General features: G+C 46.9%; 1 protein-coding gene across 1 annotated transcript in view; it reads right to left on the bottom strand.

The window, feature by feature from the left end:
- The window catches only part of LOC146816491 (epoxide hydrolase 1-like), a 172224-nt gene that overhangs the window by 79817 nt on the left and 66737 nt on the right, over positions 1-25670 (bottom strand). The gene's annotated exons all lie outside the window — the stretch shown is intronic.

The raw sequence follows: 25670 nt of genomic DNA, 5'->3' as shown, positions 1-25670 counted from the left end.
CCGTAGTCATGGAGGAGCAGAGCACTCAGGGCGGAGGCCCTGCAGTCATGGAGGAGTGGAGCGCACTCGTGGCGGAGGCCCCGTAGTCATGGAGGAGCGGAGCGCACTCATTGCGGAAGCCCCGTAGTCATGGAGGAGCGGAGCGCACTTGTAGTGGAGGCCCTGTAGTCATGGAGGAGCGGAGCGCACTTGGGCGGAGGCCCCGTAGTCTTGGAGGAGCGGAGCGCACTTGTGGTGGAGGCCCTGCAGTCATGGAGGAGCGGGGCGCACTTGTGGTGGAGGCCCTGTAGTCATGGAGGAGCAGGGCGCACTTAGGGCGGAGGCCCTGCAGTCATGGAGGAGCGGGGCGCACTTGTGGCACAGGCCCCGTAGTCATGGAGGAGCAGAGCACGTGGCGGAGGCCCCGTAGTCATGGAGGAGCGGGGCGCACTTGTGGCGGAGGCCCCGTAGTCATGGAGGAGCAGGGCGCACTCAGGGCGGAGGCCCTGCAGTCATAGAGGAGTGGAGCGCACTCGTGGCGGAGGCCCCGTAGTCATGGAGGAGCGGAGCGCACTCATTGCGGAAGCCCCGTAGTCATGGAGGAGCGGAGCGCACTTGTAGTGGAGGCCCTGTAGTCATGGAGGAGCGGAGCGCACTTGGGCGGAGGCCCCGTAGTCTTGGAGGAGCGGAGCGCACTTGTGGTGGAGGCCCTGCAGTCATGGAGGAGCGGGGCGCACTTGTGGTGGAGGCCCTGTAGTCATGGAGGAGCAGGGCGCACTTAGGGCGGAGGCCCTGCAGTCATGGAGGAGCGGGGCGCACTTGTGGCACAGGCCCCGTAGTCATGGAGGAGCAGAGCACGTGGCGGAGGCCCCGTAGTCATGGAGGAGCGGGGCGAACTTGTGGCACAGGCCCCGTAGTCATGGAGGAGCAGAGCACTCAGGGCGGAGGCCCTGCAGTCATGGAGGAGTGGAGCGCACTCGTGGCGGAGGCCCCGTAGTCATGGAGGAGCGGAGCGCACTCATTGCGGAAGCCCCGTAGTCATGGAGGAGCGGAGCGCACTTGTAGTGGAGGCCCTGTAGTCATGGAGGAGGGTCACCGCACTCAGGACAGAGGCCCCGCACTCATGAAGGGAGTCTCCGCACTCAGGACAGTGGCGCTGCACTCGTGGAGGGAGTCTCCACACTCAGGACGGAGGCCCCGTAATCATGGAGGGAGTCACCGCACTCAGGACAGAGGCCCCGCACTCATGGAGGGAGTCACCGCACTCGGGCAGAGGCCCCGCACTGGCGGAGGGAGTCTCTGCACTCGGGACGAAGGCCCCGCACTCGTGGAGGGAGTCTCAGCACTCGGGACGAAGGCCCCGCACTCGTGGAGGGAGTCTCCGCACTCGGGACAGAGGCCCCGCACGCACTCGTGGAGGGAGTCTCCACACTCGGGACGAAGGCCCCTGCACTTGTGGAGGGAGTCTCAAAACTCGGGATGGCGACCCTGTACTCATGGAGGGAGTCTCCGCACTCGGGACGGAGGCCCCGCACGCACTCGTGGAGGGAGTCTCCGCACTCGGGACGAAGGCCCCTGCACTTGTGGAGGGAGTCTCTGCACTCGGGACGAAGGCCCCGCACTCGTGGAGGGAGTCTCCGCACTCGGGACGGAGGCCCCGCACGCACTTGTGGAGGGAGTCTCCGCACTCGGGACGAAGGCCCCTGCACTTGTGGAGGGAGTCTCTGCACTCGGGACGAAGGCCCCGCACTCGTGGAGGGAGTCTCCGCACTCGGGACGGAGGCCCCGCACGCACTCGTGGAGGGAGTCTCTGCACTCGGGCGGAATCTCCGTAGTGAGAATTTTCATTGCAGGGATTCCTCCACGACTGCGGGGCCTCTGCCATGGGTGAGGAAGCCCTTGGTGAATCAGGACCACAGTTGGTTGAAATACATGTATAGGAAGACAATTAGCCTGATACGGCAGTGCAGGTCGGTGCGCGGCCCCTTCTCTGAGATGCCACGCTGAGGTGCAGGACGGTGATTATTCAGGGTAAACTTCTGCATGAATTGGGAAATGTATCTTTGTCTCTCTTACAATTTCACAAACTGCAAACATTGTGTTCATCAAAACAAGCAGTGAATTGAGAGGTTTGGATATTACTACATATATACAAGTGAGGCATGGCACTGTCCCAGTTGTTCCTGTAGACCAAAGGTTCATAAGTTCTGTGCTCGAGTTCATGCACATTCTCACTGGTAATCACCTGGGGGCAAATTTACGAGTAAATCTAGGTGAGCAGACATGCTTAACTGTGTCCTAGACGCTTGTTTATCTAAGGGAATTTATCCTGGTTTGTCTTTCTGTTTTTGCAACATCAATGCAGCCCTTGATACACTTTTTGACGCCTTAGGAAATGTTTGTGATTAGCCCTGTAGAAGGTGGACAGTCACCCACTATCATGACTGAGGTAGCCTAAGCCATCCGTTTTAACACGAGTCACGCTGCGCACCGACCTGCGCCAGCCGACACGGCTCGCGGTGCGAGTGGGGGATCTGGCCGTACTGCTGCCTGTCTGGGAATAATTCTGGCATTACACCTTGTGGCCTGCAGGAGAGCAGCAGCTGTAAACCCCTCCTTCACCAGGCATCATTCCCTGCTGTGACTGAGGCATGAAGTAACCCCCCCTCCCCTATATCTGGAGTACCTTCTTGGGCCGAACCACAAAACATTTTCGACTGGCGCCTTTTCATATTGTTTGTGGTAACTGAAGCAGGGCTTGGTGCAAACACCTTTTACCACCGTATTATGAAAACAGATTTCTGGAGGTGGTAATGTGTGACAAGTATGCTTGTGCATATTTCAGGGTGGCATTCTCTTGTAGTGGTGGTGTTCTGTGTTGGTTTTTTTGTACTGTTGTGCTTATGGGCTGCATTATTGAAGTGCGATGTTGAGTTGTGTTGTTCTGTGTTTGTTGTGAGGCATCCACGTTTTATTTGCCCAGTTATATTTTAATTGTGCTGTTTTGTTAGTTTGTGTATGCTATTTTATGTTCTGTTGTTTATTTTAGGTGTAAAAAAAAGCTATAAAATTTCAAGCAAAAAGCAGCAGATTTCTTTAAAGTTCCTGTGACAAGTGACCATTTACCACGGTCTGAGGTGGTGAAATGACACCGCTCCAGCTCTGGTTCACACACGAGCCACCCCAAAACTGTGGCAAAGTCCATGTCTTAAATTGGCACTTCCAGTGGTCACTTTACATGATACAGCCCCTTGCAACCCACATTAATGAAGTGCTTACTCCCTCCGAGGCACATCATCTATTGCTTTCTGTAGTGTCCCGATTTCCACCCGATCTGGGCGTCACTTCCACTCACGAGGAAGAGCTGCCTCTGCATTTGAGGGGTTTGTATGGGAGGGAGGTGAGCAATGTTTCCAGATTGGGCAACATTTTTCCTATGTGAGAGGGAAAAAAGTGGCGCGGCCTGTATAGCGGGGCTATGAGAGTTGAAGCCGCTCCTGCTCTCGCAGGCTGCTTTCTGAAGGAAGGGCAGGACAGAGAGGTGGGCACTTCAAAAGGAAGCAGACCCCCAACACCAAGGTCAACGACTCAGACCCTAAATCACATTTGGGTCTGGAAATTGATTTAGGAAGGGGAGCTATAGGCCCCCAAAATTGTCAACTGTAATGCAGCCAGTGGGGCTGTGCGAGGAGGCGAAGCTTTGCAGGACCAGGACCGAGGGCCAAGGCCTTCCAGTCTCCCAGCTGGACGGCGGGACATCCCCCAGGGACATCCAAGAGCACCTGCCCTGGAGCCTGGAGCACCAGCGCCTGCCTGTTTGCCCAGACCAGCGTGCTCTGTGAGAAAGAGGAGAGCGCTGGAGGGAGCGAGGTCCAGTGGGGGATCCTGGCAAGTGGATCCCTGTAGTGTAAGTTAGGAGACGGCTGCTGCACCAATCCGGTTGTCACCAGTGTGCAGGTTCAAGGCAGGAACCCTGTATGGCAGAGGGGGCAGCCGTGAAGTTAGCCCTAGTCGGCATCACTGCGATCCCAATTGGGCTGTGGCTCGTGTGTGGAGTGAAGTTGGCGACCCCATATGGCAGGTGGAGCTGCTGTGAAGATTACTGCTGCCACGCAATTCAGGCCAAAGCCAGTGTGCAGAGTAAGGCTGGTGACCTGTAAGCCAGGGGAAGCCACTGAAAAGGACAAGGACCACTGAAACGTTCAAACTGTCATCAGGAGGAGAGGCAGTCATGATGAGCTGCGTAGGCCCCAGTCCCAACTGAGGATCAGAACTGGAGCAACCACCCCCCACCCGTGAGAAGGATCAAAGGAACTTACCTTCTCACTGGAGGAAGTGCTGCGGATGTCCAGCTGAGAGCCACGAATGCCACTCACCAACAGTAGCTGCTGCCGCTTCCCGTGAAGACTCTAATCACGCCAGCCTAGTTAGAGTGGGTAAGACTGATCGCATAGCCAGAATGCCCCCTGGGGAACTTGTTCTGCTACATAGACCTTCAGGTGCTGAGGTGTCTAAAGGCAGCTGCCTTAATGGGGCGCCTGCCATTAGTAGGGACAGATGTCATTGCAAGGATACCTACGGCAGACCAGATGGTCCATGAGCGAATGAAGAAAGCTCCGATTAGACGATTTGGACTCAAACCATCTCAGTACCTTCACAGGTTCTGGGGCTGCAATGGATTCATGGAGTACTGCGTGACTGGAATGAATGGGTGGCAGGGATGGATGCCAAGGACTTTCAGTTCTTTAACCAGTAGACAGTGACAGAGCAACTCAAGGAGCTGTGCTCTACCCCACTTAGGCAATACCTGTGTGATCTGACAGAGAGGGATCCAGGGAAACTTTTAATGTTGGCTCACAAGAAGTTAGCTAGCAGGGTTCACAATGGGCTGGAGCAGCATGGTCCAAAACCAAAGCAGGACAGGAACTCTCCACAGACTGGATCCAAACCAGAGGGGCAGTACCAGGTAGTTCCCATGGGACTCGAGGAGGCACAGGTGAAATGAGAATGGGGTGTCCGAGAAGGAGCATGATGAGAAGAGAGGGCAGGAACGTGCTTCCAAGTTCAAAGTGTTGACTTGCTAAAGATGTCATCAGGTGGGATACTTCAAGAGGGATGGTCAGGTGAATGATCCCGATGAGCAGCACCAGCGACAGCAAGCATGTTACAAGTGGGTGAAGGGACCGAGAAGGCCCGTTAATGCTCAACCTAGTAGATTTGGACATCACAGAGAGCCATCCAGATGCTCTGAAGCACATTCACCGTAACATGATGGGGTTTATGCAGGAAGTTAGTATAAATGAGAGGATAGTGACCACCCTGAAAGATACTGGAGCCTTCCGCACTATGAGAGGAGGACCTTAATCCTGATGAGATGCTTCCTGGTACTAAGGAAACTGGTTTGGTGGCCAGTGGAGAGGACGTTGAGTAGCCGCTTGTCAGGGTTGAGATAGCGCTCAGTGGCGGCCATGGTTGATGTCAGGGTAAGGGAAGAGCAAGGATCTGTATAGTCTCTTGGGCAATGACTTGATTGCCCGTGGCTTGGTACCAGGACTGGAATACTTTATGGCTTGGACCACATCAGCTGTGTTCATCAGAGCACAGGCTACAAGACAGTCTCAAAGTCAGACTGGGATCATTCCAGATTTGCAGGGACCAGGACAAGGTAGTTTGCCGGAAAGGCCAGACTCTGAAGGCAGCGGCTGTGGGAACTCTGTCAGAGAACCTCAGGAGGAAAAGGGAAATGAGGCTCCTATGATGAAGCAGGTGCTAGAATCTGCGCACTTCCAGAGCTGAAGTGCTGGTTAGTTTCCGGGTGACCTACCCAGGAAGATTCCCGCAGGGGACAGGAGGAGTGCCCTATGCTTGAGGAGCTTCAGAAGGAAGCCCAGGAACAGGTCAGCAAAGGAGTGGTTGGTAAACACTATGTTGGCTGAGAGAATAGCTTATTTTATGGTCAGCCAGTGAACCCTGAGCCAGGGACAAGCAGGAGGCTAGTGGTTCCTTTATTGCACAGGACTCTCCTATTGTCACTGGTCCACGAAGTGCCCTTGGTAGGACATTTGGGAATTAGAAAGAAGCAGGATAGGTTTGACCCTCTGTTCTACTGGCCAGGGTTGCCCGCTTGCCAGATAAGTAGTAAGACAGGAGGAAGGTCAAAAGCACCATTAGTGCCTCTACCATTTGTAGTTGTTCCATTTGATAGGGTTTGAATAGACATAGTTGGTCCATTTGGCCCTCCGCTCACAGTCAGGCAAAAAGTATATCTTGGTTGGGGTGGATCATGCCACCAGATAACCAGAGGTTGAACTTCTGAGATGCATTACTGAACATGTGGTAGCGAGAGCCTCCTTCAGATCTTTTCTCTGGTTGGATTTCCGAGAACGGTAATTTCATACCAGGGAAACAATTTAATCTCCTATTACATGAGAGGGATGTAGGATGAAGCTGGTGTGACATACCACTTCTCCACGGCATACCACCCACATACAAAAAAACTAAACAGCATGATGTGAACTCTGTCAGAGAACCTCAGGAGGAAATAAAATCTTCTCCTGCCATGTCTCTTGTTGGCCTACCGAGAGATTCCGCAGAAAGGGGTTTGGTCCAGAACCTTTGAGCTTCTGTACAGACACCTGGTGAAGAGTAGACCCACATTTGTCATAGAAGGGAACCTCTGAGTCTCCACAGAAGGATGTGGTGAGCTATGAGATTGGCCTCAGGATGTTGATGGCACAATACATGAGTTAGGCTAAGGACGACCTTCAAGCTAGCCAAACGCTTATGAAGGGGTGGTACCACCAGAAAGATGTGCTGACTAGGTATCAGCAAGGTCAGGAGGTGTTGGTGCTATGGCCGATCCATGCCAGGGTTTTGGAGGACAAATGGTGTGGGCCATAAAAGGCAGTTCTGAAGATTTGAGGTTAACTACTTGGTGACAGTCTGCCAGAGAAGGGCAGGATGTACAGAATGACTGGGTTCAGGGAATCATTAAGGCAGAAGTTGACAAAATATTGACCTGGGGATCAAAGAAAAATTAAATAAATAATCTGAGTCGTCAGATTATGAGAACCTAACCAAAAGGGTATAGGGAAAGCACTTGTTTCCCGAGAAACCCAAGAAAAAGAAAGAAAGGGCAATTCCTTTCTTTAGTCCCCTCACTCACCAGGGTTTCCCCACGGTGACATGCTTCATCATTGGGGTCCTCTCAGTCCTCTACGGACTGAGGCGTGCTGCGACTTGCGGATTTACGTAGGAGCACTGAACAAGACTATGTGTTGTGCAAGTGTTGTGGTGTGGAGTGGTTTAAAGTGAGTTAAAATAATTAACTAGTGGGCCAATCTAAATTTATTGTTGCTCCTAGCTAATTAATTAAAAAAGTGGGTAATATGCTAGAGATAACTACTATAATGGGTAAGTGTACCTAGCATATGTTGTCGACTAGTTTCAAGCTTCCCAAGCTCTTCATCAGGACTACACTGGGACCAGCCCAGTGTGAATACCACTCCTAGAAGACCTAAATTGGTGCATAAAATAAGTGAAAAAAACGAAAAACGCTGTGCAAATTAAGCATGCGTTATTCAAAATACATACGTAATGTACGTCTCATGGAATTCTGTAGGATGGAAAACAGACATTAGGGGAGAAAAGGCAGATTATGCATTATTGTCTTAGGATAAAAAAAGGTGAAAACACTATGCACCAGTGTCGCAATGCTCATTATTCACAAAATATAATTGTGCCACTGTATAGTTCTCCCGACAGTACATCATTCATGCTGGCGTCTAGCTATATAGTGAATAAAGGTGATCGTGAATGCACGAAGTGCACATTTAATAGCACACACAAAGTCAAAAAATATGCGTCTGACAACATAAATTACACACAAGACAAACAAAATAACGAAAATACATACATTTTAAAAGGCAAAACTGTGCCTCATGGTCGACTGAGGGGGGGTTGGACACTCGTACACCTAGGATAAAGGTACAAGCCATAAAGTAACAAAGTACTTCAAGCGCTGTCCTGGTAGGAATTCCAGCGCAGAATGAAGAGAGTAAGAGTGGAGAACCATTAAGATTACGAGGGGCAAAGGCAACCCCCTGCTGCGTGGTTACTCACTTGTACTTGTCAGGCCACCCGCCGGAAAACACCTACTGGTACACTGCCTCGCCGACCGCATACTGACTGGATGCGAGCCGGGTGCCTAGATATCTACCTGGTGGGGGTGTGAAAAGGAAGAAGGGACTCGCCGGTTGCGGTCGTGTTCCATAGCCGCCATCTTAGTACTGGCATATATCGTAAATAGAGGGATAAGAGTAATTGAAAAAGAAGTTAGTAGTTAACAGGAACGCAAGGGATTAGCCATCCGCTGTGTGTATCTAAGAAAACGGAGAGGAAAAATTCGCTGGTTGTGGTTCCCCTCGATCGCCGCCATCTTAGAGCAGGTACCAGTTGTCAAAGTTACTAAGACGTACAAAATCAAGAGAAATTAATAATAGGCAATGTCATAAGTGTTAAATTCATCTACTCCGTTCAGTGCATAAAAAACGGAGAAGGCTAAAGAGCCTTAGGGTGTCAAATCTCGTAACTAAAATAGGTTCGGCCATCTTAGGTAGGGAAGAACGTGTAAGAAAAGGTAACCAAGCAGTGCCACACTAATTCTTTGAAAATCAATGAGTATAAGCCCATAGTTTGGGGGAACTAGTAGTCCCATTAGTGACTCCATGCTAGGTTTTTAACAAACCTCCATGCTAGGTTCGACACAAAACCATATACACCTCTCATGGGTGAAATGAAAAGATAGTTACTTCAGTTGTAATCTTGCTTGTAAGGGCCACTTGAAAAATAACTCGAGAAAATTATATCACTCGTATTATTAGACCCAATAAAACGCAATGGCGTGCTCGAATTGCCAAATATAATATTTTAGGCTGATACATTTAGGGTACCAAAAACAAAGTGGTTGGATAACAAGAGGTTGCTGACAGATAACTCAGTTTGTAGTGAAATGGCCCCATGGTATATCATCATTAAGGCCGTGGTCGTCTGAACGCAGTTTAAACACCCAACGTTGTTCTTTTTCGTGTAGATTCTTCTCCCTGTTGGGATAGTTACTGACATGTTCGAGAATGACCCAGCTGAAGTCATTTGGTGTATGTTGTTTATCCAAGAAATGCGTCGTCATTTTGGTGTTATTATGTTTGCATCTGAAGTTGCTGCGGTGTTCGACCATTCTCGTGCTCACTTTTCTTGTGGTCATTCCCACGTAGTGAAGATTACATACGCATGTAATGAGGTATACTACTAATTTATACGCAGAATCAAGTTGGAAGTTTTTTTCAAAGACAAAGAACCAGACCTTACATCTAAGACGGACACAGGACTGCACAAAAAATCTAACAGGGAGAAGAATCTACACGAAAAAGAACAACGTTGGGTGTTTAAACTGCGTTCAGACGACCACGGCCTTAATGATGATATACCATGGGGCCATTTCACTACAAACTGCGTTTTATTGGGTCTAATAATACGAGTGATATAATTTTCTCGAGTTATTTTTCAAGTGGCCCTTACAAGCAAGATTACAACTGAAGTAACTATCTTTTCATTTCACCCATGAGAGGTGTATATGGTTTTGTGTCGAACCTAGCATGGAGGTTTGTTAAAAACCTAGCATGGAGTCACTAATGGGACTACTAGTTCCCCCAAACTATGGGCTTATACTCATTGATTTTCAAAGAATTAGTGTGGCACTGCTTGGTTACCTTTTCTTACACGTTCTTCCCTACCTAAGATGGCCGAACCTATTTTAGTTACGAGATTTGACACCCTAAGGCTCTTTAGCCTTCTCCGTTTTTTATGCACTGAACGGAGTAGATGAATTTAACACTTATGACATTGCCTATTATTAATTTCTCTTGATTTTGTACGTCTTAGTAACTTTGACAACTGGTACCTGCTCTAAGATGGCGGCGATCGAGGGGAACCACAACCAGCGAATTTTTCCTCTCCGTTTTCTTAGATACACACAGCGGATGGCTAATCCCTTGCGTTCCTGTTAACTACTAACTTCTTTTTCAATTACTCTTATCCCTCTATTTACGATATATGCCAGTACTAAGATGGCGGCTATGGAACACGACCGCAACCGGCGAGTCCCTTCTTCCTTTTCACACCCCCACCAGGTAGATATCTAGGCACCCGGCTCGCATCCAGTCAGTATGCGGTCGGCGAGGCAGTGTACCAGTAGGTGTTTTCCGGCGGGTGGCCTGACAAGTACAAGTGAGTAACCACGCAGCAGGGGGTTGCCTTTGCCCCTCGTAATCTTAATGGTTCTCCACTCTTACTCTCTTCATTCTGCGCTGGAATTCCTACCAGGACAGCGCTTGAAGTACTTTGTTACTTTATGGCTTGTACCTTTATCCTAGGTGTACGAGTGTCCAACCCCCCCTCAGTCGACCATGAGGCACAGTTTTGCCTTTTAAAATGTATGTATTTTCGTTATTTTGTTTGTCTTGTGTGTAATTTATGTTGTCAGACGCATATTTTTTGACTTTGTGTGTGCTATTAAATGTGCACTTCGTGCATTCACGATCACCTTTATTCACTATATAGCTAGACGCCAGCATGAATGATGTACTGTCGGGAGAACTATACAGTGGCACAATTATATTTTGTGAATAATGAGCATTGCGACACTGGTGCATAGTGTTTTCACCTTTTTTTATCCTAAGACAATAATGCATAATCTGCCTTTTCTCCCCTAATGTCTGTTTTCCATCCTACAGAATTCCATGAGACGTACATTACGTATGTATTTTGAATAACGCATGCTTAATTTGCACAGCGTTTTTCGTTTTTTTCACTTATTTTATGCACCAATTTAGGTCTTCTAGGAGTGGTATTCACACTGGGCTGGTCCCAGTGTAGTCCTGATGAAGAGCTTGGGAAGCTTGAAACTAGTCGACAACATATGCTAGGTACACTTACCCATTATAGTAGTTATCTCTAGCATATTACCCACTTTTTTAATTAATTAGCTAGGAGCAACAATAAATTTAGATTGGCCCACTAGTTAATTATTTTAACTCACTTTAAACCACTCCACACCACAACACTTGCACAACACATAGTCTTGTTCAGTGCTCCTACGTAAATCCGCAAGTCGCAGCACGCCTCAGTCCGTAGAGGACTGAGAGGACCCCAATGATGAAGCATGTCACCGTGGGGAAACCCTGGTGAGTGAGGGGACTAAAGAAAGGAATTGCCCTTTCTTTCTTTTTCTTGGGTTTCTCGGGAAACAAGTGCTTTCCCTATACCCTTTTGGTTAGGTTCTCATAATCTGACGACTCAGATTATTTATTTAATTATACATACATTGGGAGGGTGAACCTAACCGTTAAAAACCTCTCTTTCCCCCCTTTTTTTTGATATACTTGATCAAAGAAAAATCTCATAGTCTGTGGCCTAGTCCTGGGGTGCTAGTACCAAAGCAAGAGTCTACTGACTTGTGTATCTGTGTGGACTACCGAGCCCTTAATGGGGTAACGAAAACCAATGCCCATCCAATTCCCAGAGCAGATGAGGTTGTAGATTAGTTATGTGCTGCAAAGTACTTGACCACTTCGAGTCTGACCAGTGGGTACTCACAGATTGCTTTAGCACCAGATGCCAAGAAGAAGGCAGGACTTTCTAAGCCAGAGGGGTTATTTCAGTTTAAGGCAATTGTCCTTTGGGTTGAAGAATTCTCCTGACACTTTTCAGTGCCTGGTGAAAATATTCTCGCAGGGCTGGAGAGGTTTGGTCTAGCTTACCTGGATGACATTGCGGTGTTCAGCAATTCAGGGAAGAACCACCTGAGACACATACATCAGGTGTAGGCTAGGATACAGGAGGCACAACTGACCTTCAAAGTGACCAAGTGTCAGGTGGGGCAGTCCTAGGTAGTCTACCTTGGACATGATGTGGGGAACAGGATGTTTGGCTTATTAGATGCCAAGGTTCAGTCTGTGATGGAGTGAGCGTTGCCTTCTACCCAGACTGATGCGAGGGCCTTTTTAAGACTCACTGGGAATTACAGGAACTTTGTGGAAACCATAGACGTATAGTTGCCCCATTGGCTGCTTTGACCCCCAAAACGAAGCCCAGGAAAGAGACATGAACTGAGGAGCGTCAAAAAAGCATTTGAGAAACTGAAGAAGGCCCTAGCCACTGCATCGCTACTGAAAGCAGATGACTGGTTAGCTTTCCATTGCACAGACAGGTTCCTCTGACAAGGGAGTTGCAACAGTGTTCGCTCCGTATTTAGCCACCACTTCTAATACAATGTTTACAATTTAATTTTCACCCTTTGTGTTGAGTGTTATTGAAGTGATGCAGAAGAATGGCTCAGTGAGTTAAACATCTGCAGTTGAACTTTGTTGACAATTTACAGATCACGAGGATGAATCCTGGAGCGGACCTCTCTGGATGGTTTATCCTGGAATCCTTGAACTTGTTGGGTAATAAGTTACCCATGGTATTTACATATTACACCAGCAAAATTCCAACATGAAGAAGTAAATAAAACAAGTTATCATAGGCACCAACTTTAATAGGATACGTGGCTCCACGAGTCACTTGGTTAATGAGCCTTTCGAGGGTATGTGAGCGTTGACGATTTTAAATCGAAGGGAGATAGATGGTGCACCTAATTGTGTAAAAAAGCCCTGTAAAGTCTCCCAGATCCATGCGTCATGCCCTGTTCCAGTCCAGGTTTTTTCTCAGAACTCTGGGATTTATAATCTTGTTTATTCTTTTATAAATAACACTACAAGCCCAAAGATTCAAAGGAAAAAAACTGGATTGGAATAACGCATCATGCACGGACCTAGGAAATTTGGCAGCTATGAATACATTGCACTTAAATCCTTGAATTTAAATATAGTGCACTTTGAAATAAAACAATGCTTGTTTTTCTATGAAGTATCACCGGGAAGAATTGGGGTTTTGTATATAAAAGTAAGTAGCCCCTAAAACAATTTGACCTTTCACAAAAAAATGCAAACACACTTGAACAATAACCGCACTGTTAAACGTTTAGCTGTCAGGTGCCCCATTGTGTTTCACCCAGTGTGCCAATTCGGGTAGAAAAAAAACTTATGCAAATCAGCCATGGTCTTGATCTAATAGGAACATTCCAGCCCAAACTGCCAAGCCAGGTCGCCTCTGAATTTTGGCAGACTGGCATCACCAGGGCCCCGGTCCCCACCTAGCTGCTGAAATAAATGTTGGCACCGAATTTACCAGCGTCCACCACACACCCGGAGCCTGCTCCATTCTCAAGACTGCAGCTCTGCCAAGTGCCACGCATCAAGGGTTAGGGTAACTCGTGTTAGTATCGAACCTCGCATTATCGCACTAAAATATAAAGGCATGCTCTTTTTTAACCTCATTTCTGAGAATCTTGGCCGAGGTGCTTTAGTTTGCTCTCAGTTGTACGGCCAGAGGCGTCTCTGCTGAGCTCCCCAGGCAGTGAGAGTTAGGCCCAGGGAGGGGGAAGAGGGAACTGGTTTCCATGGTAACACCTCATTCAAGCCTGGGCCCGGCTTGTTTGCTTTGTATCTGTTTTCCCCTCCCGTGATGTTCCTTCCGGCCCAGGCGTGAGGGGAAGGAGGTGCCCATCTGTCACCTTCTCTAATGATAGTGTGGAAGCTGCAGCCCTGCAAATGGTCAGCTCTAAAAAGAAGGTATATGTGTGCCTTGTGTTTTAAATCCTTCCTCTTGCCTTTGGCGATGCTATAGTGTTCACACATGGTCAGAGTGGGAGGAAGTAAAGTAGGGCAAAGACAGTCCCAGAGTGGTGGTGCTCGTTTGGTACCAACACCCTGCCACCATGGGTGCATGTTCCATCTTGGAGCAGGGTCCCAGAACGGTAAGTTTGAAAAAGAAAAAGGAACCGAGCACATTAACAAATCCCGAGAAGCCTCTTAAGACAATGATATGTCAAAAGTAAGAGTCAGTAGAGTGTTTTTCTTAAAGATATTTGTGACTTTTACTCTCCTCCTAGTTTTCTTCGTGTTACACAAACAATATATCTTTCAAACAGGCAGCCGACACGTGTTTCGTCCACTAGACTCGGATATTTATCTCTTTACATGATCTTCATGACTTAGTTTTACTTACAAGAAAGTGTCACTCGAAGTGTCACACATTTGGTGATAGAATGTCACTCAGACACATGCTGAAGGCAAGGCATTGACACACATCAGCAATGAGAATGAACAGCAGCACACCCTCGCCCGGCCCCATGGTGCCCGGTCTCACCGGGCAGGAGAGGAGCCGAGGTGGGAGCACGGGCAGCATCCCGATTCCATGACCCCACTACCACGGGAGCGCGGTCCTTCGCTTATTACACCACATTTCGCCTTCTCAGGGCCATCGCTCTCCACTCCTTCAGTTCATATCCCCAGATCTCTGCGAAGAAAGCCGCTTCCTGGCGTCCATGAATGCGAGCAGCGCGCGAGGTCACAGGGACCCACCCCATCTTTTTGTCTTGTAACATCACACTGATGAATGGAGACTTTCTCAAAGAAGCTGAATGTTTCTTGTGATTCAGAAATTCACTATGGCCATAAACTGTCTCTCCTTATTCAGAGGCAACCACTACCTTTAATGGCAGCAAAATCACGCGCCAGTATCCTGAGGGTCACCGGGCTGAACTCAATGACCGTTTCTCTTTGCTCCGCCCCTCATGCACTATTCCCATCACATATCTATTCTCAGCGTTTCCGATGTTCTGTCCACTGTCCCTCCTCCACTGTCTTTGCCACTCACTTCCTTTCAGCATTACCTGTCCCTTCTTCACAGTCACCGCTATTCCTGTCCGGTCAATGATCCATTGCGATGTCCTCTCTCCTCTTCTCTCAGACTGTTACACTTTCTTCACCTCTCGAGTCCGCTCTACTTCCCATCCTTTCATTTCAATCCAACTTCTATTGTGGTGGTATGAAGGGACAACTCGCCTAATGCGGCGACACCAGCTTCATCACCTCTCACCTGTTCTAACCCCACCCCAACCATAAGTGATCACGTCTCTTTAGACATTTCTACCCCTCATTGCATAACGAAACAGGTGTGTTTGTTGACAGCAGGTTCACCCCTGAGACAGATCACAAATGCTTTATTGTTAGCCTACTCATTGGTATCCATTGTATCTACCTAGGACGGATGAATGGCTGAGAGGATCCACCAGGTTTGAACTTGTGACCACGAGGAAAAACACAGATCTTTGGAGTGGACAGTTCACTGAGCCATCACAATCGACCGTACCCATAAACACAGCCTGCAAAGATCACCTCTGTTGCGGTCTTTGATGGTTTGTCATCAGCCTCCCCTACTTCTTGCAATAGGCTGCCCCTGACATCGATGTCAACTAATTATTTTTCTTTGGATGCTCCTTACTCCACCACTTGCAAGGAACTCATCCCACCAGGCACCATGATCTTTTGCTGAACTAAATCGAGGCATTAAAGTTCCCCTAAGAGATCCCAGCTGCTGAATTCACTCGCTACAATCTGGAGGGACTAGCTCTGGGTACCAGGGAGCCTGACCTTTGCCACTACACTTTCACCAGGGCCCTCACCAATGCACACAATAAATCCCCTTACTTTGGAACCCTTGTCTCACAAACTTGACCACGTGGTTGATTTCATGAATCAAGTCTCCTTTACACGGTCGGACCTGGATACCTTTTTGCTTTTGAATAGTCACCTGTCATTCCCATCTGACTACAACTGGGATATTCTACAATTTAATCCAAGGAGTGACCTTGACCCACGCCCCGCAGGCGGCGCTTAGCTCTCCGCCACGGATTCGCAGAGCCTTCATCCGTATTATCACTGAGCTTAGACCAAGGCACGTGACACATGGGACTTGTCGCTTTCACCAGGAGAATGGGTAGAAAAGTCATTGGCCGAATTCAATACCTACCCTAGAGGGTACGGGACGGGTATACCCTAAGGTGTTTTTAAATTTACCTGGATCCCTACTTACATCCAGACGATACACATTCAGAACTCCTGACTAGCGGTCGAGTCCACCACAGTAGCATTTACTCACCTTGGGGTGATGAGGTCACCAATGATGACGCATGCCATGATCATTTCTGGGTGAGGTCACTTTTCTAAAATCTGTGGTGAACACCTGCTATTTTGGTTTTCATGAGGGCTTAAGAATCACTCAGTCCCAGAACTGGATCCTAGCACCTGTGGTGTGAAATATGTTTAAGGCAGGGTGTCCGTGGGTACTATGCAACATGTTATAATACTGTTGGCGCACCTACTCGGACTGTTAAAAAGCCATGTTTCAAGAGCTTTCCGGAAGGAGAACAGTTCCATTTCTTTTCTTTGCAATTACACGGTATTGAGTTCCAGAGCCTGGCAGTGCAGGTGCTAAAGCTCCTGCCCCCCCCCCCCCCCACTCCGTTAGATCTTTTACATTTGAGAACTATTAGATTGCAAGCTGACGATGACCTAAGTGACCTGGTGGGAACATACCACTGGAAACGATGCTTCAGATATGAGGTCCCACCTTACGCAATCAATGCCTTGAAGGCAGTGCAGAGGGCTTTAGAGTCTATGCGGCAGCCTTATTTGCTCCCTACCTCCCAGCCTTGTTTGCTCCCTCCTGTGTTCCTTCCCCATGCTCTCCTTGTTGCTTCCCCCCATCAATCAAAGCATTTGTAAAGCGCACTTCATACCCGTGAGGGTCTCAAGGCGCTAGGGGAGAGGGGACGCTACTACTGTTCGAAGAGCCAGGTCTTGAGGAGTCTCCTGAAGGCAAGGAGGTCTTCCGCCTGCGGCAGGCGGATGGGGAGGGTGTTCCACCGTCGCCCCCTGTGTTGCATTGAGCACCTCCTTCTGTTGTGTCCCCCTCTGTGTCAATTTCAGCCCTTGGGGTTGCTGCTCCCCGTCGCCTCCACCCACAAGTGTTTTTTTTGTTTACCAATCCAACTCGGATTGGCAAGTGGATACAAATGGCGCTCGCATCATTTTTACGCGGCCGGCCATGAATGCATTTTGTTTCTTTTTTTAAAAGTCATGCATGATGCTGCACAGCAAGGCTAAAGATATAGGCAAAGTCAGTCATTCCCAAAGGCGAGGCCTATTGCCTTTTACAATGCTTGTTTTACTATCACGTTGGAAGCAGAGACCTTTCATCCATCTGGATACTACGGCAGTAGTGGAAAATGTCCAAGATGAATCCCACCCCCTCACTTAACGAAAGCACCTTCAGGGTGTTATTGGTGTATGCCATGACTGATTGACAACCGGAAGAAGAGTCAGACAAAGTTTATAAAGTACGGGGGCCCGTACAGTACGTCTTTAGAACTAGAATGATAGGGTGATGTGCACGGCTTCAGGTCTACCCCAGAGACATTCTTAGAGACATTCTTTAGAATAAATATGAGGAAGCAGTAGTTTTCAAACATTAAGTGATCGCCCCAGCAAGGAACCTTCCTTTTATGCAGCATGTATGTAATTGCTGAATATGAACATAAGGTGGCGGCAAAGGAACACAAATGTTTCTGTACCTACTGCATTTTTGCTGTCTAAGCACTAAAGGAACCTCTAGTTTCTCACGTGGGTCCCACGTGCAATTTTTTTCCTGTTAAAAAACAGGAGAGTAAGTCAGATATATCAACTTTTTTTTAGCGGTCGTAAAGGCTTCCTATCGGAGTTCGTGACCAAAATAAAGGGTTTTGGGCAATTTACGAATCTAACTCTGTAAAGTTCTACCGACTGGCAAAGTGAAAGACAGATTTTTCTAGGAGACTTTAATCTTCACTGGGGCTCCTTGGAAGACTCCGCTGCCAATCGGCTTGCCACTTTTCTCTTAGTTAATGATCTTATCCAACACTGCACAGAAACAACACACTCCAAGGGCTCAATTCTGGATCTTGTTATATCCAAAGCAGATATGCTAACTATTGCTGTCTCTATTGCAGTAGACTGGTCCGACCACTTCCTCATCTCCTTCCCTCTTCACCTATCTCACTCTGTAACTCTTGGCCAACCTAAAAGGACTGCTACCTGGTTCCGTAACACCAAAAACATTGACCTTGACACTCTTTGCGATTCCGCTTTGTTATCACTTCCAAAGTTAGATCCTAACTCGAATGTCAATGATCTTACCACCCAATGCCTCTCCAGCCTTGCATTCGAAATTGATAATGTTGCTCCACTTCAAAGCAAAAAGAAAAGGCCTATTCCTTCTGCTCCATGGTTCGATAAATCCCTTTATGAAGAAAGGAAGAACCCGAGATTCCTGGAGAAACAATGGAGACAATCTCCATCCACCACTAATCTCTCTACTCTGCACCCAGCAAGATCAAAATACCACAAACACATCTTCCATGAAAAAGCGTCACACTTCAGAAACCACCTCAACTCAGCAAAAAACAGACTCAAAAAACTATTTGACCTCATCAAAAAAATCAAACGTCTTTCCCTCAACCTTCAAGCCTGACGATCCTCCAAAGAAAGCAGCAGGATTTGCTATATTCTTTGATGAAAAAGTGAAATCACTGGTGGATAACGTCATTTACCCTACCCACCCAGAGGAGCGCAAATCCTTAGTCACTTGGCAGCACTTTGACGTCATCTCTGAAGATACCCTCCTCAAATGCATTCTTGAAACGAAACCCTCTAATCATTCTTCCGACATCATCCCGAGTGACATCGCCCCTGACTTCTACACCCACACTCTTTCCTATTGGACCAGTCTGATTAACCTCTTCCTCAGCAAATGCTCCATTCCTGTTGCCTTTAAAACAGGACAGGTTACCCCACTTCTAAAAAAAGAACCTCCGCTGATGCGAATGACCTCAACAACTTTCGCCCCATCACCAACCTCCCTTTTCTTGCGAAAATCACAGAAAGATGTGTAGCGAAACAACTTTCCCTACATAATAAGGACAACAACCTTCTCGATAAATTCCAATCTGGTATCATGCAAGACTGCAGCACTGAAACAGCCCTGCTGCAAGTGATCGACGATGCCCTGCATGTACTGGACTCGGGGAGTCAGTCTTCTGATTTTTCTTGACCTTTCTGCAGCCTTTGACACTGTTAATCATAAAACTCTCCTAAACACTTTAAAACAGAGAATGGGCTTGGAAGGCACAGTGCTTAAATGGTTTGCTTCAATCCTCTCGGACAGATCTCAAGTGATTAAAATTGCGAACAGCCTTTCGTCTTCAATGGCGGTAGGTCAATGCGTCCCTCAAGGATCTATACTTGCACCCACTCTTTTCAATCTTTACTTGGAACCATGGGGTAATCTCGAAAGGAAATCGGGGATACTTTATGACCTGTATGCTGATGACACCCAAATCTACCTTAAGGGGTCTTCCTCACACAACATCTCAGTCCTCAAATCTACTCTCAACTCTATTCAAAACTGGATGTTAGCTCATCAACTCATTCTGAATCCTTCCAAAACTGAATTCCTCCGCCTCCCTACCACACTCTCCCCTCCTCCTGTTCAATCTTGGATGAATAACCTGAACTTACTGAACAACAAACCTATCGTTGTCGACAGTGCTAAATCCCTTGGTGTCATTCTTGACAAAAGGCTCAATCTACACTCACACATCAATTCCATTGCAAAGAATGCATGTTACCAACTGTACCTTCTCTGGGGGATTTGACTTTCGTTCCGGAGCAAGACCTTAAAACCTTGGTCCAGTCTCTGGTTCTCTCTAGATTGGACTATTGCAATTCTTTGCTTGCTGGCCTCCCCAAATCTCACCTTTCCCCTCAAATCCGTGCCCCATTCAGCGGCTCCTTTTGTCATTGGGGCCAAAAGAAGTGACCACATCCTACCCATACTTCTTTCTCTTCTATGGTTTCCCATTGAAGCAAGATCGATCTACAAGCTTGCATGTATCACCCACAAAGCCCTGCACACTTCCTCCCTCGATACCTGGCAAATAAACTTAAAATCTCTGGAGGCTCTAGACCTTCACGTAATGCGGGAAAAATTACTGCTTGAGCCCCCCACCTTCAAAAGGGAAAAATCGATGGCTCAAGCCTTTTCAGGCAATGCGATCAGAACCTGGAACTTGCTTCCTCCACTACTCTGTACCACCACCTCTACCCAGACTTTCAGAGCTGACCTCAAATCTCTGTTCCCATGAGGCAAAGGGTCAAGACTGATGTGCATATGGCCAGGTCTAAACTGGGGTGGCATGGTGAGCAAAAGAATGATCGATTTAACCCAGATCTCCTAACTGGGGGTGAATGTTTTGATTTGTTCTGCATTCCGTCCATCAATTGTGTGTCTTTTGACCTTAAATCTCTTCTCTTCCAAAGACACTTCCAGAATTAATGCATCCCTTTTCATGCCCCTCAAGGAAGTTCTTACAATGTTATAAATATGTAATCTATGCTTGTACGATCCAAATCCTATTGTGTTTTTGATTTTTGTGTGACTGCCATCTTTTGTTTTATTTTACTTATTCATCTATCTCGTTTGTATTTGTAACGTGTATGTAAATTTCCTCATGTAACGGTCTTGATTCTATTGTGAAGTGCTCTGACACCTTTGGGTAAAGTCTGCGCTATATAAAATTGCATTAAATACATAAATAAATAAATAAAAATGGGATTGTCCATATAAAGCTATTCTGCAAAACCCCATGCAGCTGTGGTACCCAATCACAAAAGGGAAGGGTCCCCTGTGGACTCCTTCCCCACGGTGTATGCTGGCAAACGTTTCAGGGAGAGTAAAAGTGGTCACAGGGCTGATGCCAACTTTCAGGAAACTTAAAAAAAAACAAAAAAACTTGTTATTAAATGTAGTCCGGTCCTCACTTATAAACATTAATAAGGATGGTCCGATAGCGACCCACTTTGAGTCAGAAATGTATGAACAGACTTATTGGTACATAAGTCAGTTCTCATAATTGCACACTGGTTGCAAACATACTGGTTGCCTTATTGTGGCCAGTGTCCGTCAGTGTGATAATACATCTGGCCCCAAGTGCCTTCCCAGGGTGGAAAAGTCATAGTGGAGGAACATTCTCGTGGGTTTAGGGAATTTTCCTCATGTATGTATGTATCCGGTATTTATAAAGCATGAACTAATCACCCTTAGGGGTCTCAAGGCGCTGGGGGCCGTTGGGGAGATTAAGTGAGCTATTGCTCAGAGTCACTGGGTGCTGTGCTGCCACCGGCACCTGGGGTTCGAACCATGAGCCCCGTGCTCTGGATTCAGCCCCTCTGGCCACTGCACCACACGTCTCAGCATGTAAAATAGTTCCCTGTGGAGATAAAATATGTGCACATTTACACACCACGTTAGCATTTAGAATTTACCACTTCACGACTAATCATGTGTCGGACAAAGTGGTATCTCCATACCTGCCAACTTGAAGAACAATCTCACTGTGTGAGTAGGGTGCGGGCCTTGAAGGGGGAGGGGCCTGGTGGCAGAAGTTCCTCCAGGCACTTTTGAAACCTACCCCACCATCCACACCCTCCTCCCCAAAAAAGTAATTGCTAAGGCTGATCCCATGTCCTGGGGTGTTTTCACAACCCTTAATGGACGTCGGCAGTTCCAAGCCACCGAAAACGAGCTGGAAAACCACTATTCTACAGTGGCTTTCAGCTCGTTTTCCCTGCCACCATGTGATATCAGCTTCTCACCTAGCCGCAGCCTGTGCAGGTTAGAGCGGTGGGGCCGGGTAGGGAGAATTTGACAGATTAGGGAAAATGATTTATTTCATTTTCCCTAGTGGTTGTCTGTCGAATCCCCCCCCCCCCCCCCCAACCCGGCCCCACGACCCCACCACTCTTACCTGCACGGGTTGTGGCTGTTCTCGCCGGGAGTTCTGTGAGGGGAGCCAATATCATGTGTCGCATGGTGGCACTGTGTGAGTTGGCAGGTATGCATCTTTGTGAGAGTTACCAAACAGCCCAATTCCAAGTCCTTCTGCTTCACAACATACTAGGGGAGGTGAAACTGGGGGCTAGGTTCCACCTGACAAAAGCAAGTGAAACTTACAACGGGGTCATTGGTAATGGAGGAAGGTGCTATGCATAGATAGCTGTGTTAAGTCAGCGCCTGCGTTACCGTAGGGAGATGCCACCGAGGACTGGTAATTCCGTATGCAGAGTTTTCTCAACACAATTACTGCGACACTCGTGATCTGCCACTTGGCGTGAATTCTGTATGCGTACATTTCGATAACTGGACTAATCCAGGCGTATATAGGCTTGATATTGATTTATTGGAGAGCTATATTTTTTTGTGAATGTCCAAAAAATATGTAAATGTGCTCTGCATGAGTTACCCCACGGGAGGAGATTTCTGACTGTTCAACAGGAGCGTTGTGGCTCGGGCCCTTCTAATTTACAGCAGGCTCAGGGTTTACACACCAATACTATTATCTAAATATACAGAAATGTCCTGGCGCCTTGTTGATAAATCTTTCTTTGATGAAACTGTCACCTCAGGAGGATTATCAAGGTCATCTTTTCTCTCTAAATACACTATGTTTTGTAGTCTGGATTCTCAACTTCAGCTATTGCTGAAATAATTTGGGCCTCATACCGGGACGAGGATTCACTCAAGGAATATGTGGGAGAAAACATCCATTAGAAAGCCATTAATAAAGGACATTTCATAGCAACTGCTTCCACCCTGAGGAGATGAGGGAAACGTCATTTCAAAATCAGTTGTGAGAAGCTAAAGAAAAACACAAATAAAGTAAATTCGGAAAGGTATGGCACAACATCCTTGCGTAAAAGGTGCTGCACAAAACAATAAAACTAGATAAAGGTCGAAAAATGTACTTGCAAAACTTAATTAAAAATACTTTGGATGTGGGCACACAGCATGTCCTATTAGCAAATAAACTGCAAGCAAGCAGGGAAGGCACCTTTGTGACTTAGTGACGAGATCAAAAAGCATTGGCATAGCCAATAGGTCTCGCTTTTGGCACCCGCGCTTTACTTTTAACATTAAAAGTGAAGCGCGGGTGCAGCGATTATAGGAAAAGTAAAGAAATTGATGTTTTTTTCTATTTCTTTACTTTTGCTATAATCGCGGCACCCGCGCTTTACTTTTAATGTAATTGAGGCGCGGAGAGAGGCACGCAAAGCGCGCGCCCGCGCACATGCCCTCAAGCTCTAGGCCAGCCATTGCAGCATTTTTTTTAAGCCCTACTAAAAGTCTCGCCAGACCAGCGCATGCGCTGGGTCAGGCGAGACCTAAAAACAAAAACAGAATGTGACCTTGTGTAATGTAACTATTGCTCATATAAAGCGCCCCAATATCTTAGGTCTGAGTTTGCGCCACATATAAAACTGCAACAACAAAAAATGAGTTGGCAAGTCACCAACAGGTTTCCATAACAAAACAGAAGCCAAATGTTTTATTGGATAACATACTACATGCTCAATTTTTTATGATTGATCCCTCAATGTCTGCATGGGACTGAGAACTAGAAGTCACAAATGTAAGTCAGTCTGAGTGGCACAAGGAAACATGCCAGGCTTTTCATGAGTTCTTTGCATCTTTCTGATTATTGGGACTGGATGTTGATGAAAATTAATTCTGGCTGACACGTCAAACATTTTAAATTTTATTAAGGACACACAGGTGAGGATTATGCTTTTTCAACTTTACTGCTCTAAAGACAGCAGCCAGTCAAATAACATTATAGTAATAAACTTAATTTCCTAACATATCATCTATCTTCAACATAGCCCCCAACCAGAGCCCACTTAGGACTACGAGTCATGAAAACAATACAGCCTGTCCTCTTTCTTTGCGCTTCAAAATCAACTAAGAACAATATATCAACTTCCATAGTCCCCAATCCAGACTTGTGTCTCCAAGAATCCCAACAGGTGAAAAGTCCAGGAGGTTCCACCTCCGATCCTTCGGTAACTCTTGGTGCAGATCTCAACTAGAAGAGCTTATCTTCTTGAAGCTTAACCATGGTAAGTGTAACCTCGAGGAAGATCAGTTCTGCTTTTTGTCTATACCTGGTAACAACAAAAACACAGCAGTAAAACCCTTTCATAAATTACCATGATTCAACACAACAAAATTGGGTGGGTACAAAATTAAGACTTTTATTAACTAGTCTTCAAACTAACCAATCCTCGCCTCTGTGTCCTTAACAGAATTGAAAATTCTTGATGCGCCGGCTAGCTAGAATCGTTTCTATTCTAGGTCAGGACCGTAGGCTCAGATTATGCTTCTTTAAAGCTGCCCCACAACAACACACGCTACACCTACAATAGGTTTGTGATTGAATATTTTAAAAGTAGATTTGGACGTCCAGTCCACTGCTGCCATGATTTCCTCCAAACGAGAGCCCAAGGAATAGGATTTGGAAGCCATAGGACCCCTGACTGAATGGGCTCCAAAATGGGGCCCCTTATACCTACTTCTGCCAATAACCACCATACCCATCTAGCTAGAGTAGCGGACGTCACAGGATTGAGTGGCTTATGCAGTGCAATAAATAACTGCCTCCCTATAGTTTGTCTCAGCTCTTTTGTGTTATCTTCATATGTTTTCAAGCACTTTACAACACACAACTTTTCATTGTCAGGTAAGGCTGGGTAAGTCACACAATATGAATTCGAATAGGTTCACTTAGATATCATGAAAGTTACCCCCAAGGTGAAAATACTCTACCCGTTAAGTTGAGTGCCTTCACATCTTAAACACTCTGAAACTAAATAAAGGTATAGAGGAGTAGTCAACTTTGCTGACAAGTGTTTTCTGGACTAGTCCTGATTTGCGGGTCAATTGTATAACAATCTAAGCACAATATTCACATCGCAGAGGGACGAATATTTGGGTGAGCATGGTGGAGCTGGTCGAATACTGCATAAAAGTTTGCAAATTAAGGGGTGGTCTCCTTTGGGCCTTGCATCAATAGGATGATGTCCTGCCTAAATTGTAGCCCAAAAATGTTTCCATGATATGTAAGCTAGGCCCAGCTCTCCTAATTGGAAAGAAAATTGACAATTAAATGTAACTCTGTCCCAAGGTCATCTACACCCCGTTAGTTGCACAAACCAACCCATCGTTGCCAGGCAGAAGAATATCTTTTATGGGTACTGGAAGCCCAAGCTTAGTTGAAATAGAGAGCAGCTTGTTCCAAAATTCCTGGTACCTACAGTCGTCTCCTGAAACCCTCCAGACCACAAGGGAGAGCTGGTCGGTCACAATTAATGGGTGTGGAAGACCTATTTGGTCTGTCAGAAGATCCTGGAAGGTCGGGATTCATCTTGGATTGTCGAAAGATAACTCCAACAGCACTAGGAACCAGGACTGTGCTTTCCATAAGAGTGTCAGTAAGACCAATTTGGGTAGTTGACAGCTCATCTGAGAGAGGGCTCCCAGAATCATTGCAAAGGAGGTAAAGGCATAATGCATCCCCCCCCCAATTCTGTCGGAGGGCATCAGAAGTTACCACCAATGGGTTTGGTCTCCAGCTGAAGAACATCAGCAATTGCATGTTCACATGGGAGGCAAATAGATCACTCATACAGAGACCCCATAAGTGATTGATGAATTGGAAGACCTGAGGATCCAATCTCCAGTCACTGCTGTCTCGCAGAAAGCGAGAATCCCAGTCGCTATGACATTTTTTTGTCTCAGAATGTACTACGCAATTACTG

Source organism: Triturus cristatus, chromosome 6 (genome assembly GCF_964204655.1).
Source record: "Triturus cristatus chromosome 6, aTriCri1.1, whole genome shotgun sequence".
In the NCBI taxonomy this organism is placed as follows: Eukaryota; Metazoa; Chordata; class Amphibia; order Caudata; family Salamandridae; genus Triturus; species Triturus cristatus.
Note: the sequence above shows the minus strand (reverse complement) of the source record. Positions and strands in the feature narration are given on the sequence as shown.